Raw genomic sequence first — 6,000 nt, forward strand, 5'->3', positions numbered from 1 at the left:
AAAGCCCCAACCACAAATGATCGGAAAGAAGTTACGGTTACAGGCTCGAAATATTGCAGCGGATGTGAGCAAGACAAAGGTTCTATTATATTCTCTCGTTAAAGAAAATAAGCCTACGACACCAACATATGAAGTAGACGAAATTGCCAAGGAGCAGGGTCATAGTGTAATAAGGCTGCCACCATATCACTGCCGTTTCAACCCTACTGAGTTAGTATGGAGTGATGTAAAACTGTACGCAAGGAACAAGTCCTTTACAATAACAGAGGTGGAAAAGCTGTTGCGTGAAGCTCTTGTGGCTGTGGATGCAGCCTCATGGAGGAAAAAAGTTGAGCACGTCGAGAAGCTTATACGAGCAGCACAGACAACAGAAGGCATTATCAGTGGCCATGAGCAGTTAATGATTTGTCTTGCTGATGACGACGATGGAGACGGTTTCGGCGATGAATCGGACATCAGTGACGATGGCGAGCTGGATGGAATTGCGCCATTATCGCTGTAAATAGGTGAGTAGAAAATTACTAATATTGGTTATTTATTGCAGTCTCGGTTATTATTTATTTTGTAAACTATGTACAGTATTGATTTAAAAGTACCAGTCGTCAGATGCTTGTTTTCTGTATTTCTTTGCTCAGTTATCGAAAGGGTGTGCATTGTTATGCTTTTACGTGCATTATTATACGGTTGTTTACTTCCTGTCATTGTAGTATAACTAAAAACGAGTTTTTATATACTCTGTAATTGCTCAATCGCTTATCGCTTGCATTTACGAGACGAGACGGAGAACTGTCTCGTCTGCTGTGTGTATGGAGGCTGCTGTTGCAACATCGCTGTAACAGTATAGCCAACCTAATTTGACAAAAAGCGAACTGTCAAGTGCAATGTTTCGCCGGCGCGGGTATAGGAAAGTTACTCGCGGCCAGAAGATTTCACAGACAGAATCAATTTCGACCTCGATAGACAGAAGAACAAACAGTTAGCGATTTTTCGAGATTTCGCTGCAGATCTCTTTAAAGATAAAAACACGTTGGCATTGCTTAGGCTGGAACAATAAGCGTGTACACAACTGTTTATGGATTATCTGACTATGAGGCACAATTAACACCAGTATCGCACCTTACAACCCTGAAACAGACTCATACGAAGCAGTGAGAATTATCAATGAGTGCAAGATACAGTGTTTTAAAACAAAGTTTAAAAAGTCAGTATGGGATCAATTATGTTGCGACAAATTCACTTTATTCCACACTAAATCTGTGTTCAATTTGGAAGTATCTATCGTAAAAAAGTTACCAAGAAAATTCACTTTAAGGAAAGTACTCCATGGATAACTAAGGGAATTAAAAACTCATGTAAAAAGAAGAGGAAAATTATATAAAGCCCAGAGCGAATCAGGATCAGATACTACTTGCTTACTATAAAAATACCGTTCTATTTTGCCGTCCGCGGTGGTCTCGCGGTTCTAGGCGCGCAGTCCGGAACCGCGTGACTGCTACGGTCGCAGGTTCGAATCCTGCCTCGGGCATGGATGTGTGTGATGTCCTTAGGTTAGTTAGGTTTAAGTAGTTCTAAGTTCTAGGGGACTGATGACCACAGCTGTTAAGTCCCATAGTGCTCAGAGCCATTTGAACCGTTCTATTTTAAGGAACGTCATGACGATCTATAAAAGTATGCACGACTCGACAAAAATAAAGAATGCGGATAGTAAGATTAAAACTACATAGGATATTATCAAAGGAGATACAGGACATCTACTCAGGGAAACTAAACAGAGTTGTGATTCGTAATTTGCAACACCCGAGTAGCTTCAGCAATCACTTTTTAAATGTAGCTGCAAAAATATTCTCAAACTATTCACCTGAAGAAGCAAGAGAACATATGAAAAATGTCAAGATGGCTCTGAGCACTATGGGACTTAACATCTGAGGTCATCAGTCCTCTAGAACTTAGAACTACTTAAACCTAACTAACCTAAGGACATCACACACATCCATGCCCGAGGCAGGTTACGAACCTGCGACCGTAGCCGGCCGCGGTGGTCTAGCGGTTCTAGGCGCTCAGTCCGGAACCGCACGACTGCTACGGTCGCAGGTTCGAATCCTGCCTCGGGCATGGATGTGTGTGATGTCCGTAGGTTAGTTAGGTTTAAGTAATTCTAAGTTCTAGGGGACTGATGACCACAGATGTTAAGTCCCATAGTGCTCAGAGCCATTTGAACCATTTTGAACTGCGACCGTAGCGGCCGCGCGGTTCCAGACTGAAGCGCCTAGAACCGCTCGGCCATAAAGGCCGGCCTGAAAAACGTCATTACACAAAACTTGAGGCAATCAGAAGTAGCACCAACACCCTTCACTTAATGTAATTATAAAAAATTGTAAAAAATCAAAAACTCGAGTGGTCTTGATGGAATTTCAAACATAATTCTCAGAAGTTGTTTCCGTTTAATAAGTAATATCCTCGGTGACATATTAGGCTGGCGCATAAATTCGTAGTGTCTTTGTTTTGCATGTTGGTATCCCGGTTGCTATGGGTTTATTTACCGATGGTCATTTATTATTTGTAGTTCACCGTTGCTACTTGAGCTTACATGTCGTCATTTTCTCATTTGGAGATAGTAAGTGGAGTTGTGGACGCTAGAGAATGGGGTGCCAAGTGGACAAATCGAAACATTTCCGACACATTCTTCTGTCTGAGTTTAGTAGAAGTGTACCCACAGAAGAGGCAGCCAGAAACATTTGCGCCGTATTTGGGGATAAGGCCGTTGGGCAGAGCACGGCAAGAAAATGGTTTTCTCGTTTTGAGAAGGACCGTTTTGACTTTGGTGATTCTCCACGCTCAAGAAGACCATCGAGGTTCGATGAAGATCATTTAAATAATCCGCAACAAGCCACGTCAGTGTACTAGAGAACTCGCAAATGTGTTGAACTGTAATCATTTCATCATGCGACATTTGCATGCAGTGCAGAAGGTTTAACAATCGGGTGTATGATTATCGCAAGCTCTACGCCAAAATCACAAAAATCAGCGGGCGGCTATACGTGCACCCCTGCTTGTTCTTCATCAACTGCCTCGTGAACGACACCTGCCATTCGTATCCTGTATCTTTACTGGCGACGAAAAACGATGCCTTTATGTAACGTGAGGAATGGTTGAGCCCAAACAACGCAGCAACCCGCCTTACAAAGACCTGAGCGCACTCACAAAAGACAATGCTGCCTATCTGGTGGAATAGCGGCGGTGTGATGTACTACGAATTGCTTCCCCCAGGTGTAACGCTAATTGCTGGTAATTATTGTCAACGATTGAAGACTGCGTAAAGTGATGCTACGCCACGATAATGGATAATGCCCGTCCGCATTCTGCTAAAAAAGTTGGTTTGGGAAGTCGTTCTGCAGCCACCTCATCCACCTGATCTCGCACCATCAGATATTCACCTTTTCCCATCTCTATCGAACAACCTTTAAGGAGCTTCGTTCCCGGATGAAAATGCGCCCCCCACGCAGCTCGACGAGTCCTTCGCCTCAAACCACGTGATTCCCACTGACGCGGAATGGAAAAGTTACCCCAGCTTTGGCACACTGCTGTAAATAGTGAAGGACAAAATGATACTGACGATTAAAGTCTGTTATGTGTATTTGTTATGTTTATTAACCTTGTGGAAAAACGCTAACTTATGCACCAACCTTATCTGCAATGCGCCGCTGGTACAGAAATTTTTTCAGACTGGATAAAATACGCAATCGTTAAACCTCCCCATAAGCAAGACGACAAGAAAAACCTAAATAATTATCGTCCAGTTTCCTTACACACATCTGTTTCCAAGATATTCGCAAAAGTATTGTACTCAAGATTAGTCTCACACTTAAGTCGAAACAATTTATGTAGCACATCGCAGTGTGGATTCTAGATGGTTTGCTCGAATGAGAATGCTATATAGTTCACTCATCAAACAGTCCAAGCCATGAATAACAATGTATCGTCACAGTTGGTATTTTTTGTTATCTTTCGAAGGCGTTTGATTGTGTATATCATGTCATGCTCTTAGAAGAGCTCAAGTTTTATGAAGTTGATGGCTTTATGCAATTTATTTGCTACAGTGCAGTCAGCCTTGTTAAAGCTTTAACTGCACAAAAGCTATAAACGTAGGTTTGCTTTCCTTTAGCCTATCTTCTAAATTAAGTCCAGCAGTGTGCATTGCCTCACGAGATCCTGCATTTCTCCGGGACCCAAACTAATTTTTCCGGAGGTCGACTTCTACCAGATTTTCCATTCCCCTGTAAACAATGCGTGTTAGTATTTTGCAACCGTTAAATTATTACACTGATAGTTCGGTAATATTCACAGACCTCAGCACTTGCGTTCTTTGGCACTGGAAATATTACATTCATCTTCAAATCAGAGGGTATTTCTCCCGTCTCATATATGTCGCTCGCCGGCCGCTGTGGCCGAGCGGTTCTAGGCGAGTCAGTCCGGAATCGCGCTGCTGCTACGGTCGCAGGTTCGAATCCTGCCTCGGGCATGGATGTGTGTGATGTGCTTAGGTTAGTTAGGTTTAAGTAGTTCTAAGTCTAGGGGACTGAGGACCTCAGATGTTAAGTCCCATAGTGCTTAGAGCCATTTGAACCATATATGTTGCTCATCAGGTGAAATGGTTTTGTCGTGGCTAGATCTTCCACGGATCTCAACTATTCTGTTGTCTTTTCCTATGGTTTTACTGCGACGTGAGGTCTTTCTGTTCTCTAATAAATTCTCCTTGCAGCATCATGACTCCCATCCCATATTCATCTGTTTCCTTTTCTTTTTCTGTTATATTGTGTGCACGCTTGCCAAGTTCTAATTATTACTTTCAAAAAGTAAAGTTTTGTTCGGTTGCAGGTGCATGCTTACAGTCCCGGCACACACTGAAATACTGGCGCTACAGTGTCGCAGTAGGCCGCTAAACGAGCCAAACAAAGCAGCGCAGCCCATCCACAGTTTGTCAATGAGGGCTCGCCATTTTGTTCTGATGACTACAGAGGGCTGCAATGGCAGACTGCAGCTTGTACACTTACCTGGAAATCGCCGCCGCGAGGTCGACGTGTGCTCGAAACGGGAGGAATATTTAGCCACACTAATGGCTGCAGGTTCGGTGACGGGTTTAATTCAAACCATATACGGTTTGGTGCCACTGTTCGGATGGTACCGCGGTACAGTGCTAGTCAAACTCATGTTAATACTATAACGGACATAACATGTAGAGGGTAGAAATAATTAACTGAAATGGATTGTAACATATATATTGTGTTTTTAGTTGTTGCTCAGATGATCACTGTAACGTCTTCAATCTCTTCCGTTTTTAGTTGACACAAAGGCTGAACGATTGACACTGGAGCAAAGAAGAATTGCACCAAGTCTGATGGAAGTGTATGGTTCGCTGACTCTTGTCCGTGGAAAGTTTAGACAGATATCTTCACGTGAGCCACCAAGCCGTTTCACTGTGTACCGCATCTCCAAGAAGTTCGTAGCGACTGGATCGGTAGCTAATAACATCGAAACAATGCAGGACGTCCAAGATCAGGAAGATGTGAACAAAACTTCGCTGTTGTGCAATGTGCCGTGTTGCATAGTCCTTCGAAATCGAGCGTACGCTGCAGTTTGGAAACGGAACTTCCTCAGAAAACAGAGAGGCGCATCTTGAAACACGACCTTGGTATGAGACCATACCACATCCAAGCTGCCCACGCTTTAACACTGGCGCAAGAAACGTACGCGGGTGGAATGCTGCCAGATTTCAGCTGAAATGACGAGTATCCGGCAAGATATTGTGAATGTAATGGCATTCAGCGATGAATCCACTTTTGACGCAAGTGGATTCGTAAACCGACGTAACACGATTTTCTGGGCCCCGGTTAGTCGTTCGTGAGCATGAATGAGACTACCCCGAAGTGAATGTTTAGTGCTCTGTGACCGCCGCTCGACCCTATAGTTTTGATACACAAACAGTAAGCTCTGACGTCCACT

The sequence above is a fragment of the Schistocerca americana genome, chromosome 7 (assembly GCF_021461395.2).
Source record: "Schistocerca americana isolate TAMUIC-IGC-003095 chromosome 7, iqSchAmer2.1, whole genome shotgun sequence".
NCBI classification, from domain to species: Eukaryota; Metazoa; Arthropoda; class Insecta; order Orthoptera; family Acrididae; genus Schistocerca; species Schistocerca americana.